Source organism: Nerophis lumbriciformis, linkage group LG25, assembly GCF_033978685.3.
Source record: "Nerophis lumbriciformis linkage group LG25, RoL_Nlum_v2.1, whole genome shotgun sequence".
NCBI classification, from domain to species: domain Eukaryota; kingdom Metazoa; phylum Chordata; class Actinopteri; order Syngnathiformes; family Syngnathidae; genus Nerophis; species Nerophis lumbriciformis.
This window is the reverse complement of record NC_084572.2, coordinates 24628139-24648943: the sequence shown is the minus strand read 5'-3', so window position 1 is coordinate 24648943 and position 20805 is coordinate 24628139.

Here is a 20805-nt window from a genome sequence, read left to right as displayed (position 1 = left end):
AACACAGGAACAGCGTAGTCAGTGCCCAGGCCCACGATCCTGTCTACGGCCGCTGTGGCCCACCGGAGTGCTTGTCCAGTCAGTAGCGCAAAAATGAAGGCGATCTTTGCCCCATAGAATGAGTAGCGCAAGGGTCGGTGCTTGAAGATGAGGTCCCACTGCACCAAAAACCCTCTACACAGTTCAAAATCGGCCTCAAAAGGCTTCAGGCTAGCAATCCTGGGTTCTCGGGTCTGAGTGGTGCTCCCAAGTCCAGAAGCAGGGGTAGCAATATGGCTAGCCATGGGTTCTAAAGCCTTCCTCGGGCTAAGGCTGTCCAGCCTGGCATGCAACTTGGTGAAGGCTTTCTCCAGATTGTCCTCCAGGGTAGAGAAACCAACCTGGTGTTCATTTCGGACCGCTCCCATGATCGCAAGATCAGGTGTCCTGAGGGATCGGGACAGGGGGGGCAGACTGGGGTCTGCCGGTGTCACCTGGTTCCGACATATTTGGTTACGTACGGCGGGGGAAGGAGACGACACAACGGCTGGAATCAATTCAATAGGTTTATTGACACTGATGAATTGGTGGGATGTGTATGCTACTCCAAGTGAAAGGTGCAAGACGATGTGTAGAAGTAACCATGTAAATGTTACCAGAGTTTGTTGTATGTAAGTGTTGGATGAATCCTTCGTCAGACCAAAGGGGAAAGACGAGAAGGCAGTCCGTGGGCAGGCAAGCGGTCGGGGGCTGGAGAGAAGCAACAAGGTCCGTGTCCAAGCAGGGGTCGAGGATCGAGGGAGGCAGTCCGGAATCCAGAGGGAAATCGAGGCACACAGCTCGATCATGGGAAACAGGGGAAGCACTACTGGAAACACAAAGGACATAAGATACGGGAACAGGGAAGGCACAGAGAGAGAGCAAGTACGCGGGATGGAAGCCAGAGACAGGATGGGTGAACTACGTTCCGGTACTGGATCTTCGGGTCCGCTGGCCTTTAAGGTGCCTGCCCTCATCAGACCCAGGTGTGCTGATTGACGATTGCCTGCAGCCTAGCAGGCGTGTGGCCGCGATGTGTGCAGAGCAAGCAGCGGCGTGTCTCGGCGCGCATCTAGCGGAGGTGCCGGCAGATGACATGCGGGATTGTGTACGCGCCGTGACAATTCAGGTATAAAAAGAAGTTACCACTGTATATTAAAGCTAAAAAAATTTTTTTAAGTAGTCACCATTTGATGACTGGTGAGTGGAAGAAGTGGCACCGTAAAAATAAGTTAATCACTGTGTAATAAAACAAAAAAATATTTAGTTTGATGACCTGAGTGGAGGAAGTGACGCTGATTGGGTTTGTTGCGCTTTTTAACATACTTAACTATTATGTAAGTGTAAAAAGAAGTTAACCGCTGTATATTAAACTATTTTGAGGTTGAGTGGAGGAAGTGGCGCAGACTTGGTGCATTGCATTTTTTTTTAACATTTACAAAATATAGCTACAATAAAGCAAAAATATTCACAATTTGGTGACTTGTGAGGTGAAAGAAGTGATGTTTCACGCTTTTTAACATTATTGACTGTCATTCGAGTGCAAAAAGAAGTTAACCCCGACCTAATAAAGCTAAAATAAATGAAAACTATGATTACTTCCATGACGTGATTGGAGAATGTTGCGCCAACTTGGTGTTTCTGTGTGTTTAACATTCCTAACCAACATTCAAGTGAAAAAAGAAGTAAACTGCTGCATATTAAAGCTAAAATAAATCAAAAGTACTTTGCCTTTTAAGTGGGGGAAAAAGAGCGCAATGCGTTTTTTAACACTCTTAACTGTCGCGCAAGTGTAAAAACAGGTTCAAATTAAGCCAGAGGGTGTGGTAGCGTTCCCAACCGTCATTTAAGTGTAAAAAGAAGTTATTCTTTAGGCTCACATGTAACCTTGGCACTTTGCTAGCGACCTCTTCTGAGGTCGGCAAACTGCTCTTCTCTCCACCGCGGCCCGTGTTTGTCATCGGAGAGGTCGCCGTGCTCCATGGGGCAGCGGGCTGAGGTATGCGCACGTGCGTGGTCTCCTGTTACAAAACACAAGATGCAGCTGCACCAACTTGCTGATTTGGGAAATGTCACACCGGCTGCAGGGGGTGCAAGTTAATGTCGGATATTCCAATTTTTCAATTCGTCACCTGCTGAGTAACTACATTTGACCTGCAAATACAATTCTAATAGTTTGTTGTTGTTGTTGTTGTTATTTTGAAAGGAATACACCAGCTGTGCAGAGAGGAATATGAAACTGTGGTCTCTGAGCCGGAAGGGAAAGAGGAAAAGAAGAAAGTGTATCTTATTTGGCGGAGTAAGGACAAAATGATCCTGCCTTCTTTCCTTATTCTGGACTTCTCCAGTCAAACGGACTTGCACAAACTGGCAAGGACCAAGGGAGACGGGTGCAGTTTGCAGCGATCATTTGACTAATTCGCACTTCTAAAACAAAAATGTGATGAATATGAAAGAAAGAAAGCCAAACGCCATCTCGAAAATCAGGATCACCCTCGAGGGGAGACGGATCTGTAGAAAAACCGAGAAAGAAAAGCAGAACCGGTGCTCAAAAACAAGGAAAAAAAGAAGGTAAGCCTTTAGTGATCTACAAACCCCGTTTCCATATGAGTTGGGAAATTGTGTTAGATGTAAATAAATATAAACGGAATACAATGATTTGCAAATCCTTTTCAACCCATATTCAATTGAATGCACTACAAAGACAAGATATTTGATGTTCAAACTCATAAACATTTTTTTTTTTTTTCAAATAAGAATTAACTTAAAATTTCATGGCTGCAACACGTGCCAAAGTAGTTGGGAAAGGGCATGTTCACCACTGTGTTACATCACCTTTTCTTTTAAAAACACTCAATAAACGATTGGGAACTGAGGAAACTGTCATGTCTGTGTGACCATGTTTTGTATTAGTCATGTTTTGTTTAGTTTAGTTATTGGACTCTTTAGTTTCTGGCTTTTCACGCCCTTGTCTTGTTTCCATAGTTACCCAATAGTTTCACCTGTTTCACGTTTGGACTCATTGTGCACTCTTGTTTGTCACCATAGCAACCAATTAGTTTTCACCTGTCACGTCACGCACCTGTTTCACGTTTTGAGTCACGCACCTGTTTTTGTTAATCATGTCTGTAGTATTTAAGTTAATTGTTTTCAGTTTGTCTTTCTGGCGACATCCCGCATTTATGCTCTTCGTACCCCTGTCACACTCTGTTAACCTCTGCGCACTTCATGCCATGTCCAAGTAAGTTTTCTTTATTCATGCCATAGTTTGCAAGTTTTGTTTCTTTGTTCATAGTTTCTGCTGTTGTGCAAGTTTTGTATTTATAGTCAAGTTTTGTACTTCCGCCCTTGTGCGCGCCTTTTGTTTGCTTCCTTTTTTTTTGTAGTTACAGTGTTTAAATAAATCATGTACTCCCCTTCACGCCACATCTGGTTCAAATCTTTTGCACCTCGGTAGAACAAACCCCGCCACAGTCCCAGCCGTGACAGAAACTAATTGTTGAAGCTTTGAAAGTAGAATTCTTTCCCATTCTTGTTTTATGTAGAGCTTCAGTCGTTCAACAGTCCGGGGTCTCCGCTGTCGTATTTTACGCTTCATAATGCGCCACACATTTTCATGGGAGACAGGTCTGGACTGCAGGCGGGCCAGGAAAGTACCCGCACTCTTTTTTTACGAAGCCACGCTGTTGTAACACGTGCTGAATGTGGCTTGGCATTGTCTTGCTGAAATAAGCAGGGGCGTCCATGAAAAAGACGGCGCTTAGATGGCAACATATGTTGTTCCAAAACCTGTATGTACCTTTCAGCATTAATGGTGCCTTCATAGATGTGTAAGTTACCCATGCCTTGGGCATTAATGCACCCCCATACTATCACAGATGCTGGCTTTTGAACTTTGCGTCAATAACAGTCTGGATGGTTCGCTTCCCCTTTGGTCCGGATGACACGATGTCGAATATTTCCAAAAACAATTTGAAATGTGGACTCGTCAGACCACAGAACACTTTTCCACTTTGCATGAGTCCATCTTGGATGATGTCAGGCCTAGAGAAGCCGGCGGCGTTTCTGGGTGTTGTTGATGAATGGCTTTCGCTTTGCATAATAGAGCTTTAACTTGCACTTACAGATGTAGCGACAAACTGTATTTAGTGACAGTGGTTTTCTGAAGTGTCCCTGAGCCCATGTGGTGATATCCTTTAAAGATTGATGTTGGTTTTTGATACAGTGCCGTCTGAGGGATCGAAGGTCACGGTCATTCAATGTTGGTTTCTGGCCATGCCGCTTACGTGGAGTGATTTCTCCAGATTCTCTGAACCTTTTGATGATGTTATGGACCGTAGATGTTGAAATCCCTAAATTTCTTGCAATTGCACTTTGAGAAACGTTGTTCTTAAACTGTTTGACTATTTGCTCACGCAGTTGTGGACAAAGGGGTGTACCTCGCCCCATCCTTTCTTGTGAAAGACTGAGCATTTTTTGGGAAGCTGTTTTCGCACCGACCTGTTCCCAATTAGCCTGCACACCTGTGGGATGTTCCAAATAAGTGTTTGATGAGCATTCCTCAACTTTATCAGTATTTATTGCCACCTTTCCCAACTTCTTTGTCACGTGTTGCTGGCATCAAATTCTAAAGTTAATAATGATTATTTTCAAAAAAAAAAAAGTTTATCAGTTTGAACATCAAATATGTTGTCTTTGTAGCATATTCAACTGAATATGGGTTGAAAATGATTTGCAAATCATTGTATTCCATTTATATTTACATCTAACACAATTTCCCAACTCATATGGAAACGTGGTTTGTATTTTGCATCCTCTTCTACTGATGTTTTCGTCAGGATGCTTGAGGAAATGCTGGAAGAGCATGAGGAATCACAGGGGTGTCCAAAAAAAACCTACTTTTTAATGAATCGCGATTCTTATTTTCATCCATCCATCCATTTTCTACTGCTTGTCCCTTTCGGGGTCGCGGGGGGTGCTGGAGCCTATCTCAGCTACAATCGGGCGGAACGCGGGGTACACCCTGGACAAGTCGCCACCTCATCGCAGGGCCAACACAGATAGACAGACAACATTCACACTCACGTTCACACTTCAGGGCCAATTTAGAAACATACTTAATTTATTTTCAAAAAAATCCAAAACCGATTTTATTTTATTTTTATGTATTTATTTTTTTATATGTCTTCTCCAGCCACTCAGGCAAATCATATTGTTGATGTAGATGCCCATATCCGCTGTACAGATTGACTTTACAAAAGAGGAGTGTGGGATATTTAATTAACAAAACCAGTTTTCCTTTAAGTAATACAAAAATGTAGCATAGATGTTTATCTATTTTATGGAGGAATGTGGTTAATCATAGAACTGGCATCCAGTGCTATTAAAAAGTATTGATTTTGAATCGAATATCGTTTTGAATCGAGAATCGATTGTGAATCGAATCATTACCCCAAAGAATCGAGTCAAATCCTATGGTGCCCCAAGATTCACAGCCCTAATATATATCATCGTATTTATATTTATTTTTTGCTCATAATGTTAACCATAACAGTTTTGAAGTCCAGGGTGACAAAAGCATGCAATTAAGTGATCAAAATAATATTTTTACATGCCTTGACTTTTTTTTACCTTGGGGCCCAGCTACAAATATTAAGACTGAATTAGTAATCTTACTCCTAAATTTAAGGGTATTTTATAATTATATCTAACCTACTTACAGTTTACAACCTTATACAATGATATAAAACCATGTGTTCGTCACAAGTATTATTATTTATTTTGCACATAAACCTTAGACTAAGGTCAGGCTGATTAGAAAAATAAATACTAACAAAACATATAACAAAACACATTTACATACAATTATGTTGTGCTAAAATAAATGAACTTAATTAATATTTATTTAGTTTCTTTGGGTTGCAATCACCTGACACATTAGGCTCCATTGGGCTACTGTTTATTTACCTGAATCAGTGCAGATGTAGGCATATTTTTAAACGTTTAGAGACAAGCGATCATGAAAAAATATTTAAAATAGGATGGAATGGATTTTGACACTCTTAAGAAAAAAAATGTTTTCAATGATTTAAACCAGTGGTCCCCAACCACCGGCCCGCGGTTACTGGTCCGTGGATCGATTGTTACCGGGCAGCACAAGAAATAAAAAAAAATAAAAAAAATTAAAATTAAAAATTAAAAATTAAAATTAAAAATTAAAAATTAAAAAAAATAAAATAAATAAAAAATTAAAAAAGTATATATATATATATATATATATATATATATATATATATACATATATATATATATATATATATATATATATGTATATATATATATATATATATATATATATATATATATATATATATATATATATGTATGTGTGGGAAAAAAAATCACAAGACTATTTCATCTCTACAGGCCTGTTTCATGAGGGGGGGTACCCTCAATCATCAGGAGATTTTAATGGGAGCATTCGCATATGGCGGCATGCTGTTACAATTTCGCTGCGCTTGTTGAGGGATGCGCAGCGAAATTGTAACAGCATGCCGCCATAGACGGAAACACCTCCTAGGTAACACATGAGCCAATCACCACGCCCCTACGCCAGCCTGTACCCACCCACTCTGTGCCCTATATAAACCATGGTATGCGAATGCTCCCATTAAAATCTCCTGATGATTGAGGGTACCCCCCCCTCATGAAACAGGCCTGTAGAGATGAAATAGTCTTGTGATTTTTTTTCCCACACATACATATATTGCGCTCTACTACGGTATCGAGCACTATTTTTTGGATAACCTTATTAAGACATATATATATATATATATATATTTTTTTTTTTTTTAGCAAAAAAAAATAAAAATATATATATATATATATATATATATATGTTTTTTTGTTTTGTTTTGTTTTTTTGTATTAAATCAACATAAAAAACACAAGATACACTTACAATTAGTGCACCAACCCAAAAAACCTCCCTCCCCCATTTACACTCATTCGCACAAAAGGGTTGTTTCTTTCTGTTATTAATATTTCTGGTTCCTACATTATATATCAATATAGATCAATACAGTCTGCAGGGATACAGTCCGTAAGCACACATGATTGTATTTATTTTTGTCCGTGGGACAAATTTTCAAGCGTTGACCGGTCCGCAGTTACAAAAAGGTTGGGGACCACTGATTTAAACCATTTATCATCACCAATAGGTTACTGCTCCGTAGCATACTCATTTCCTATTTTTTTATGTTTATTTAATGTATTAGCCATTCAAGGTAGGCAATTAGGAACACATTTTAATTTGTAATGCTGATTTAGCACAGGTTGCATTTACATGTTAGAGATGTTGAAGTGTGATGATAATCTCTCATCGTCTCATTTAGCAACAAAAGTTATCACTGTAGATGGCTTTAAACAGTTCATAAATGTTCTTAACGAGCTGGGATAAATGTGTGGGAACACAAATTAATGTTTAAGATTAAAAAAAAACTATTTTGAAGCGTAAAAACAAACACGGAGAATGTCTGCAACATGTGCACGACAAATAAGGAAGTCTTTGTTGGTATCTTTTTTCCGTAATTATATTTGATTATTATCATTATTGGTTATAATGAATTAAAACAGGAGAGTAATTTGACAATGAGCCCTAAATATGTACCTTTACTGCCATTTAGTGCCTATTTCTAAGTCTGCGCTTTATAAAATGAGTAAAACATCAATACAGCATTTGTTTTCCATTTTTTTGTTGAAATCCTGAACTTTTTTTGGATTAAGGTTATAAGGACACCTAAAACTTGGACCGCAAATTCATGAAATTACAAGCTGATAGATCGCTCTCAACAGTTCATAAATACCCTTGATGTGCGGGGTTAAATGTGTTAGAACACACATTAAAAAATTTAAGATGGACAAACACTTTTAGAGCGTAAAAAATACACGAAAAATGTCCGCATCTTGTGGATGATCGAGCAGACTCCGCACGATAAGGAAGATTTATGAATAATTATTATTAAAACAGTACAGTAATTGGACAATTAACTCTGAGTATGTGTCTTTGCTGCTATCTAGCGTCTGTGTGATAAAAAAAAAAAAAAAACCCGAGTAAAACATCAATACAGTATTTGTTTTCCAATTTTTGTTGAAATCCTGTACTTTTTTTGGATTAAAGTTATTAAGGGACACTTAAAACTTCCACCGCAAATTCATGAAATTACAAGCTGATAGACCGCTCTCAACAGTTCATAAATACCCTTGATGTGCAGGGTTAAATGTTAAGTTAAAGTACCAATGATTGTCACACACACACACTAGGTGTAGTGAAATTTGTCCTCTGCATTTGACCCATCCCCTTGTTCACCCCCTGGGAGGTGAGGGGAGCAGTGGGCAGCAGCGGTGGCCGCACCCGGGAATCATTTTTGGTGATTTAACCCCCAATTCCAACCCTTGATGCTGAGTGCCAAGCAGGGAGGTAATGGGTCCCATTTTTATAGTCTTATGTATGACTCGGCCGGGGTTTGAACTCACAACCTGTGTTGTAACACACATTAAAATTTAAGACAGACAAACACTTTTAAAGCGTACAAAATACACGAAAAATGTTCGCAACTTGTGGATGATCGAGCAAAACATGATAAGGAAGTACTTGCTTGTGTTTATTTCTATATTTATAGATAATTAATGCTATTATTAAAACAGAACAGTTGTTTGACAATGAGCTCTTGAGTATGGGCTTTTGCTGCCATCTAGCGTCTATGTGGTATAAAACGAGTGAAATATCAATATACCGTATTTTTCGGACCATAGGGCGCACTGGATTATAAGGCGCACTGCCGATGAGCGGGTCTATTCAGGTCTTTTTTCATACAAAAGGCGCACCGGATAAGGTGCATTAAAGGGGAACATTATCACAATTTCAGAAGGGTTAATACCATTAAAAATCAGTTCCCAGTGACTTATTTTATTTTTCAAAGTTTTTTTCAAAATTTTACCCATCACGCAATATCCCTAAAAAAAGCTTCAAAGTGCCTGATTTTAACCATCGTTATATACACCCGTCTATTTTCCTGTGACGTCACATAGTGATGCCAATACAAACAAACATGGCGCATAGAACAGCAAGGTATAGCGACATTAGCTCGGATTCAGACTCGGATTTCAGCGGCTTAAGCGAAATTGAAGAAGAAACTGAAGCTATTGAGCCATATCGGTTTGAACCGTATGCAAGCGAAACCGACGAAAACGACACTACAGCCAGCGACACGGGAGAAAGCGAGGACGAATTCGGCGATCGCCTTCTAACCAACGATTGGTATGTGTTTGTTTTTAAGTGTTGTAATGTTTTTAAGCTAAAATATTGGTAAACACAGTTTATGTATAATAATTTACGTAAAACCGCGAGTAATGAATAAAGTTTTCATCAACTAATATATTCTGTAGACATACCCTCATCCGCTCTCTTTTCCTGAAAGCTGATCTGTCCAGTTTTGGAGTTGATGTTAGCAGGCCAGGGAAGCTAGGGTCGATATTCTTCTCTTGATCATCTTCGGTGGCATAAGGGACGGTAGAAGCGGTGTGAGCCAAGACATCCAGGGGGTTTAGCTCGCTCGTCTGCGGGAACAAACTGCCGCCATTGCTTGCCGTGCTACCGAGGTCCTTTGTCCCTGAATAGCTCACACACTCCGGCAGATTCAATGGGGGTCTGGCGGCAGATTTCTTTGACTTTATCGTTGGAAATGCATCTGCTTTGAGTGTCGCAGGATATCCACACATTCTTGCCATCTCTGTCGTAGCATAGCTTTCGTCGGTAAAGTGTGCGGAACAAATGACTGACCATTTTCGTCGGCTTTCCCCACACCCTCGTATTTTGAACAAATTTCGTCCAATTTCTTGCCACCTTCGCATCTTTGGGCCACTGGTGCAACTTGAATCCGTCCCTGTTCGTGTTGTTACACCCTCCGACAACACACCGACGAGGCATGATGTCTCCAAGGTACGGAAAACAGTCAAAAAACCGGAAAATAACAGAGCTGATTTGATTAGGTGTTTGTAATGTGTTTGAGAAAATGGCGGATTGCTTCCCGATGTGACGTCACAACGTCACAACGTCACATCGTGACGTCATCGCTCCGAGAGCGAATAATAGAAAGGCGTTTAATTCGCCAAAATTCACCCATTTAGAGTTCGGAAATCGGTTAAAAAAAATATATGGTCTTTTTTCTGCAACATCAAGGTATATATTGACGCTTACATAGGTCTGGTGATAATTTTCCCCTTTAAAGGGGTCATATTATGATTTTTTTCTAAATTTAAAACACTATCTTGTGCTCTACATAACATGTAATGGTGGTTCTTTGGTCAAAATATTGCATATATTATGTTTTACAGACCATTTTCAAGTAGTTTTCTGAGCGTCTCTTCAGGACGCGCCGTTTTGTGGGCGGTCTTATTTACGTGGCTCACCTTCGACAGCGTCTTCTCCTTTGTTGTAGCGATGTAGCGTGCAAGGATGGGAGTGGAAGAAGTGTCAAAAGATGGAGCTAACTGTTTTAATGACATTCACACTTTACTTAAATCAATAACGGAGCAGCATCTCCTCATTCATGGCTCACTAGTGCAACATCAACACCGTCCGACCGGAACCCTCTAATAACTCAAGTTCCGTGGGTGAATTATGTAAACTCACTACAGTTTTTAGCGGTTTAATAGCTAGTCTACTGACAGATATAAGCAAGAACTTGACACTACTTTATACGGAAGATTAATGCCACATAAGAAGATAGAGAAAAAACAAGAAGCTTATGACTATGGCGTCGGCATGGACTACAATTGTGCACATTTTCAGGACTTATGCAGATCCCAAATACAGATCAGCAGGTACCACAAAGTACGAAAAGTTGGTTTTGCATAATATTGCCAAACAAAACGGCAGATAATATGTCTAATAGGAGCCATTTTGCGGTACTTATACACACACCATAATAATACTCGTATGTTTAATGCGCCGACAATCCATCAAGCGGCGCGGCTTCGTAGCTTACCAAAGTCATACTAAAAACATTTTGACAGATTTTTGAGCGCCGTGTGTAATGTTCTATATTCTCAATGGAACATTTAAAGTTTTGGTTTGGTTTACTGCCATCATATTGCAGTCTACACGTATCGCTTATGTATTACTGCCTAAATAAAATTGCTTCGAGGTAAGTAAGCACAACCAGAAAAACGCCGTACATTAGGCACACCGGGTAATAAAGCGCACTGTCAATTTTTGAGAAAATGAAAGGATTTTAAGTGCGCCTTATAGTCTGAAAAATACGGTATAATTTTTCCCCCTATTCTGTTGAAATCCTGTACTTTTTTAGGTTAGGGTTACAAGGAAAACTTTTAAAACTTTGATAACAAGTTCATAAAATCACAAGTTTGGTAGAAGATTATTTCGATGTACCGTTTCAATATGATACATCACATATTTTACATGTTTTCATATTTTGTTGCTGTTGTCCAATCAAAGTTATTGAAAATAACTTGCCTCGAAACATTGCAACTTTTATCGCAACTTTTCGAAAAACCTGCCGCGAATTCAGGCATTTTCGTCCACAATAATCAGAAAAGAAGCTCCGGGAGCACAATTTCTCAGGTCATAGAACAATGTGGCTCGACGGTTTCACATGAATGCGCTTTGTCCATCTCACGTAATACTTTCTTCTTCTAATATGAATTGATACAAAGCACAATTATCATTATTTTTTTGTGAGAACTGAAACTGAACTGAACAGAACTGAACATCTAAACATGCACCTTCTGCAAGTCAGGGAATAAATGATCCATCCATCCATCCATTTTCTACCGCTTATTCCCTTTGGGGTCGCGGGGGGCGCTGGAGCCTATCTCAGCTACAATCGGGCGGAAGGCGGGGTACACCCTGGACAAGTCGCCACCTCATCGCAGGGGAATAAATGATAGAATGTAAATAATCCATAAGACGCGGTGTGCGAGCGGTTATCACGTCTGCTTCACAGCCAGGTTGTGGTTTGAATCTCTGCATGATAAACTGTGCGTAAGTGTGAACGGTTGTCTGTATGTGTGTAAAATCAGCTGGGATAGACTCCAGCTCACCTGAAACCCCACTGAGAACAAACTGTACAAGAAAATAGAAGGACCCACTACACCAGGGGTCGGCAACCCGCGGCTCTAGAGCCGCATGCGGCTCTTTAGCGCCGCCCTAGTGGCTCTCTGGAGCGTTTTCAAAAATTTATGAAAAATGGAAAAAGTTGAGGGGAAAAATTTTTTTTTTTTGTTTTAATATGGTTTCTGTAGGAGGACAAACATGACACAAACCTCCCTAATTGTTATAAAGCACACTGTTTATATTAAACATGCTTCACTGATTCGAGTATTTGGCGAGCGCCGTTTTGTCCTACTAATTTTTGAACTCACCTTAGTTTGTTTACATGTATATCTTTCTGCGACTTTCTAGGACGTGTTTTATGCCACTTCTTTTTCTGTCTCATGTTGTGTACCAAACTTTTAACGTTGTGCATGAATCCACAAAGGTGAGTTTTGTTGATGTTATTGACTTGTGTGGAGTGCTAATCAGACATATTTGGTCACTGCATGACTGCGAGCTAATCGATGCTAACATGCTATTTAGGCTAGCTATATGTACATATTGCATAATTATGCCTCGTTTGTAGCTATATTTGAGCTCATTTAGTTTCCTTTAAGTCATATTAATTCAATTTATATCTCATGACACACTATCTGTATGTAATATGGCTTTTAATTTTTTGCGGCTCCAGACAGATTTGTTTTTGTATTTTTGGTCCAATAAGGCTCTTTCAACATTTTGGGTTGCCGACCCCTGTATTACACAGTAGTCAAGCAAAGCAACACTGCCCTCTATGGGCCAGCTCCATATTACAGTTAATGCCCATAGTATATTGCTGACGTTGCACATTTCACATACACCTAGTCCTTTATGATTAAATAGAGTACAGTAGAACATCTGACCGTGTGTTGACATTCCCAACTGTCATACAGGCATAAAGAATAATTCTATAGATACTAGGGTTCTCCAGGTACCACTATTTTGTTAAAGTTAAAAAGTTAACGTACCAATGATTGCCACACACACACTAGGTGTGGTGAAATTATCCTCTGCATTTGACCCATCACCCTTGATCACCCCCTGGGAGGTGAGGGGAGCAGTGAGAAGCAGCGGTGGCCGCGCCCGGGAATACTTTTTTGGTGATTTAACCCCCAATTCCAACCCTTGATGCTGAGTGCCAAGCAGGGAGTTAGTGGGTCCCATTTTTATAGTCTTTGGTATGACTCAGACCATCTACTGATCTCAGGGTGGTGCTGGTTTCGGTACCAAAATGTATGTCGATACTATTTTGATACTTTTCCATACTTTTCAATATTTCATTATGAGCTTTATTTCACAGAAAATCTTGTAATACATTAAACATATGTTGATTATTGCAATTAAAGAACAATTTTGGTATTAAAGAAGATTAAACATACTAGACAAGTTTTCTTTTAGTAGTAACATATTGTGTCATTTCCCATTCTATTATTTTGTCAAAATTATGATGGATTATCAATCTAATTGTTCTGCTTTCTTTCTGTTTTAACATGTTCTATCTACACTTATGTTAAAATGTAATAATCACTTATTCTTCTGTTAGTTGATAATTTACATACGTTTTCGGTGATACTACAAATTTTGCTATTAATCTAATACTGTCATGTCTGTGTGATCATGTTTTGTTTTAGTCATGTTTGGTTTGGTTTTTGGACTTTTTGTGCACTTTTGTTTTGTTTTGTCACCATAGCAACCATTAGTTTTCACCTGTCACGTCACGCACCTGTTTCACGTTTTGAGTCACGCACACCTGCTTTCACTAATCATGTCTATAGTATTTAAGTTCATTGTTTTCAGTTTGTCGTTCTGACGACATCCCGCATTTATGCTTCTGCACACTCTCCACACACCCTTAAGACCCTTGCTGCTCTTTTTTCATGCCGGTTCCATGCCAAGTAAGTTTTTGTTTATTAAGCCACAGTTAGTGTTTTTTGTTGTTCATAGTTTCTGCCTTTGTGCAAGTATTTGTTTTCATAGCCAAGTCGTTTCTCCGCCACTGTACGTGCTTTTCGTTTGTACTTTTTTTTGTAGTTATAGTGTTTAAATAAATCATGTATTCACCTTCACGCCACATCTGGTCCAAATCACTTGCACCTCGGGAGAACAAACCAAGCCATGGTCCTAGTCTTGACAAATACCAAGTAGTTACAGGATCATACATTGGTCATAAATAAAGTTCTCCTGTGTCCAGGGACGTATTTCATGGGTTTATAAATTATTAAAAAAAGACAAAAGATTTTTAATTTATAAAAAATATCAACCTAATCATTGCAGTATCAACTATATACAACTCTTGTGCTTGGTATCATTACAGTCGACGGCATTTGTTTACATTGACGAGCACTAGTTTTTCAACCACTGTGCCACGGCACACAATACAGTCTGGTGTGCCGTGGGAGATTATGTAATTTCACCTAAATTGGTTAAAAATGTTTTTTGCAAACCAGTAATTATAATCCGCAAATAATGTGCCGTTGTTGAGTGTATGTAATGTCTAGAGTAACCGTGTAATACTCTTCCATATCAGTAGGTGGCAGCAGGTAGCTAATTGTTTTCTAGATGTCGGTAACGACGACGATGGCCTGTCGTGATCACAATATGCAGATGACAGCGGGAGGCATCGTGCAGGTAAAAAGGTATCTAATGCTTAAACCAAAAATAAACAAAAGGCGAGCGCCGCTAAGAAAAGGCTTAGGGATGACGATGCAAAATGAAACTAAAACTGAACTGGCTGCAAAGTAAACAAAAACAGAATGCTGGACGACAGCAAAGACTTACAGCATGTGGAGCAGAGACGGCGTCCGAACATGACATCACAATCAACAATGTCCCCACAAAGAAGGTTAAAAACAACTGAAATATTCTTGATTGCTAAAACAAAGCAGGTGCGGGGAATATCGCTCAAAGGAAGACATGAAACTGCTACAGGAAAATACCAACAAAACAGGAAAAGCCACTAAAATTGGAGCGCAAGACAAGAACTAAAACACTACACACAGGAAAACACCAAAAAACTTAAATTAAGTCACGGCTTGGTGTGACAGGTCGTGACAGTACACCTACTTTGAGACAAGAGCTATAGTGATGCATGCTTGGTTATGGTTTAAATTCATATCCAACAATTGCGAAAACAACTTTTTAATGTCAATATCGGCTTCATTTTTTATGTTTTCTGCTGGTGGTGTGCCTCCGGATTTTTCCAATGAAAAAAATGTGCCTTGGCTCAAAAAAGGTTGAAAAACACTGAGCGATTGTGTGTAGTGAAGCATGCTTAGCTATTTTGTCATCCTGCAGGGATGATGCTTGTAAGAAACGTAGTTTATTTGTTGCCATGGTGGCGAGGGTTAGCGATTAAGAAGTAGCTTCAACTTCATTGTTTGTTTTTAAGCCAAAATGCATCCATCCCACCTTCTCTGTCTCCACACTGTTTCTGCTTGTCAGTGCTCCGTGCATGTGCGTTGTCTAATATGCGCGTCTGCTCGTTTTACCCGCAATGTCAAATATAGTACTGTTTTTAATTCATTAGTACCGGTATACTGTACGACCCTAATAGATGCCCAGATAACGATCGGACAATTTGCAGCCAGTATACTGAGACTACCACTTTTCTACTGTACATTGCTCAAGTTGCTCCACTTCCTGTTCTATGGTTATCGTCACATTTTTCCTTTTTAAAGTCATGACTGGTACACGCTTGCAATATAGACAAAACAAACATGTATAAATGTGACACACACGTTGACATGGCGTCAATACTTACAATGTTGACTGAGCTGAAGTCTCACAATAAAGATTTATAGGATTAAAAAAAAACTAATATTGGTGAAATTCCCCATTAAAAAAACAAGTATCCCTATACTGCATTGTCCCACATTAATTTATATTGACTGTATGGTCTAAAAGTCAGCACAGAAAAATTAATTAGGTCAAAATGTGGTTATTTGAGGATGCAGCTAAAATAATGTCCATTCAGGTCGACAATCATTTCTTCTTAGTTTAACGCTATATGAACATACGCTCTCTTTTCTGACGTGAACAATTAACAATGTGTGATTCTCAATGAATTTAGAAGTAAAACATCTACAGAAAATTGGTTTAAAAAAGTTTTCATAAAAATTCCTTTACTCGTCATAGTAAAGGAATAGTATGAAGTTCAGAAAATATGCATTTCTGATATTCTGTATATGACCTAAAATTATATGTATAAAGTGCACCATTTATTATTATATTACTTGTTTAAAATGTGCTTTTAAACGTTTGTATTTTGTCACCCTGTCTAAAACGTCAACATGAGTGTGTATATTTTTTGCCAATAGGTGGCAGTAAAAGAATATAAGTCCTATGTAGGCATCAAGTGATGTAAAATTGGGTTCATTGACTCTACTTTTTAAAAAAATATATAATATTACATTACATAGCTTGATTGGCATCTTGAAAAAAACAAATGCAACTTAACCTGATAAATGAAAATAAAACATAATCACGTAATTTTGTGTGCGTAAGACCATGAATGCTCAAGATCATTCATCCATGTCATAGATTAGCTAAAAATATTTAAATAAACACCAAAAAAAATACATACATTAAAAGCCAAACGTTTTGACACACCTTTTCATTCAATGGGGTTTTCTTTACTTTCATGACTATTTACATTGTAGATTGTCACTGAAGGCATCAAAACGATGAATGAACACATGTGGACTTATGTACTTAACAAAAACAGGTGAAATAACTGAAAACATGTTTTGTATTCTAGTTTCTTGAAAATACCGTATTTTTCGGAGTATAAGTCGCACCGGAGTATAAGTCGCATCTGCCAAAATTGCATAATAAAAAAGGAAAAAAAACATATATAAGCCAAACTATGAAAAAAAACTGCGACTTATAGTCCGAAAAATACGGTAGCCACCCTTTGCTCCGATTACTGCTTTGCACACTCTTGGCATTCTCTCGATGAGCTTCAAGAGGTTTTCACTTCACAGGTGTCATAGTTTCGATGCCTTCAGTGACAATCTACAATGTAAATAATCATGAAAATAAAGAAAACACGTTGAAATGGGAATGTGTGTCCAAACTTTTGGCCTTTACTGGGCATCAATGTTATCTGATTATATTTACAGGTAATGTATATTTTAAGAATATTGACACTATAATTAGGATGGTACAAATGGGGAAATCTGGCAAAAGTCTCAGGTTTTTTTTCCCGAACAAAGGGTTTGTATCAGGGATTTTAGTCCTTCATGTTTGAAAATGAAAATAAAAGCTGTAAAAGAGTTTTTTTTGTTTTTTTTTACCACTTCAAGCAGGTGTAAACGTAATATCAGATCATATTAAAGTAAGCATTATAAGTAGGTGTGTTTTTACAACAGTCCAAGAAAATAGCTTCAATACAGAACAAGCAATGATATTAACAGTCACTACTAATAAAGTTGATTTAGTACTGGTTGAACCTGCTCTTTATTGACTAATGACTAATTAAAATTATAATAAGTGAATTGCAAAAATATTTTGGGTGCACCTTACTTCAGTGCTGAATAGACATGTACGTATTAGACTATGGACAAGCCAGTCAGTACATTTAGTGCCATCAGGAGAATAAAGGAAGGGTGGTGGCAATAGAGCTCCTCTCTCCAATTCTTTGCAAAGAATCCCTCCGTTGAATCAGTACCAAGCAGCAGCCTCCCCCCACGGAGGGGAAGGAAGAGCAGAGACAGTCTTGTACCTCGTCTGCACTTCAATGGACCTTTGTGGTCGCTGCCATCCTTCCCCCCCTGGACAGCCCCTGGCAACCCATTCACAAGTGTCACATGGCACTCCCACTCTGCACACATCTCACAATGGCGCCCCTGTCACTGGCACCTCATTGACATGCGTTCACGGTGACGCTCATTTGGGGGAAACGAGCGTGCTCCTCCACTCGATTCAAAGGGAAAGAAGTGGCAGGCTGGGTGGCCAAAGTCTGGCTTCCTGGATACCGGATTCATATTTTTGGAGGAGGAAGTGGCAGGGTGTGTGGGAGCTGGCAACCGCCAACACCTTCAACGGTTAGATCGCCTGAGCAACACTCCGGTTTGTCGGTGAAGGAAAAATAATGTTTCTGTAAAAAATATGACTATATTCTTCTATATCCTCAAAAAACATGACATTGTTGTCTTTATACACTATATTGCCAAAAGTATTTGGCCACCTGCCTTTACTCACATGTGAACTTGAAGTGCCATCCCATGGAATTGTCCAAAATGTTTTGGTATCCTGGAGCATTCAAAGTTCCTTTCACTGGAACTAAGGGGCCAAGCCCAACTCCTGATAAACCAACCCCACACCATAATTCCTCCTCCACCAAATTTCACACTCGACACAATGCAGTCCAAAATGTAGCGTTCTCCTGGCAACCTCCAAACCCAGACTGGTCCATCAGATTGCCAGATGGAAAAGCGTGATTCATCAGTCCAGAGAAGGCGTCCCCACCATACTTGCCAACCTTGAGACCTCCGAATTCGGGGGGTGCAGTTGTGCACTGAGCTCCAAAAGCTGTAGATGTTATTGTAGTGTCCCGGAAGAGTTAGTGCTGCAAGGGATTATGGGTATTTGTTCTGTTGTGTTTATGTTGTGTTACGGTGCGGATGTTCTCCCGAAATGTGTTTGTCATTCTTGTTTGGTGTGGGTTGACAGTGTGGCGCATATTAGTAACAGTCTTAAAGTTGTTTACACGGCCACCCTCAGTGTGACATGTATGGCTGTTGACCAAGTATGCTTTGCGTTGTCATTAAATCGGTTAAAAGATCATACAACGTGTCAATGTAGTGTTGAGCGGGTTTAACCCGTTCAACTCTACATTAATATGTGACGCTGTTTATATGGAGGAAAAGTGGACGCCTGGACGGCATGCGGCTGTCAAGGGGTGAAGGTTTCAGGTGAGAGAGGACGCTAAAGGCAGTGTCTTTAAGGCACGCCCCCAATATTGTTGTCCAAGTGGAAATCGGGAGAAATTCGGGAGAATGGTTGCCCCGGGAGATTTTCGGGAGGGGCACTGAAATTTGGGAGTCTCCCGGGAAAATCGGGAGGGTTGGCAAGTATGATCCCCACTGCTCTAGAGTCCAGTGGCAACATGCTTTACACCACTGCATCCCACACTTTGCATTGGACTTGATGATGTATGGCTTAGATGCAGCTGCTCGGCCATGGAAACCCATTCCACGAAGCTCTCTGCGTACTGTACGTGGGCTAATTGGAAGGTCACATGAAGTTTGGAGCTCTGTAGCATCTGACTGTGCAGAAAGTCTTTGCACTATGCGCTTCAGCATCTGCTGACCCCTCCCTCTCTGTCAGTTTACGTGGCCTACCACTTGGTGGCTGACTTGCTGTTGTTCCCAAACTCTTCACTTTTCTTATAATAAAGTTGACTTTGGAATATTTAGGAGCGAGGAAATTTCACGACTGGATTTGTTGCACAGGTGGCATCCTATGACAGTTGCACACTGGAAATCACTGAGAGAGGCCCATTCTTTCACAAATGTTTGTAGAAACAGTCTCCATGCCTAAGTGCTTGATTTTATACACCGGGCCAAGTGATTAGGACACCTGATTCTCATTATTTGGATGGGTGGCCAAATACTTTTGGCAATATAGTGTATCTCATTTATGCTACGTTCACACTGCAAGCCAAAGTGGCCCAAACTGGATTTTTTTTCAAGCTAATTTTTTTTCCAACTTACTGTTTAAACTGCAAGTAAAATGTGATCTTTATCAGACTCCAGTATAAACGCACACAGGCCCCAATGTGGCCCCAATAAGTCCTCAATGTCACTTGCATGCGCAGTTCGGGAAAGTGAAAACAAAGGAAGTTGACCGGATTCTGTAAATGAACAAGGAAGTCTCTACTACTACTACAAAATAAAATAGATATGGTGGCAACGCATAAAAATTAGTGTTTTTTTTTTTACTTGAAAATTACCGTAGTTTAAGTAATATAATGTATGAATGGATGTATATGGAGTAATCTTTTTATCGCTGTTCAGTCGAGGAGGCACGGACATCAGCGTGGATTTACGTTAGCTTTATTTTTAAACTCAGATGTAAGCAACAGTGTTGGGTTAGTTACTGAAAACCAGTAACTAGTTACAGTTACTAGTTACTTTATTTCAAAAGTAACTCAGTTACTAACTCAGTTACTTAAACCAAAAAGTAATGCGTTACTGTGAAAAGTAACTATTTAGTTACTTCTTCTACTTTTTGTTTTTAAAGCTCCCATTAATGCCCTTTTAGCCTTCATTTCAGTACTGTTATTGCACTGGAGAATAATACAATCTGTTGATCAACTTGACATGCATTTGCATCACTGAACTCTGCTAAGCAATGTGCTCTACATACAACACACAAAGACAAAGATATGTTTCAAAGGGCCAATTTATTTCAGGCCAGAACAAATTGACAAAACTATTTTAAATAGCTGCAACATAACACACATAAGTAACAAACAGCATAATAACACTAACACTAACACTAACACTAACCACGTTAAACCCAGACTCCAAACTAACAAAGGTCTTAACTCATTCTCTTTCTATGCCACTTCAATATGGAATCCACTCCCAACAGGTGTAAAATAAAGGGCATCTCTGTCCTCCTTCAAA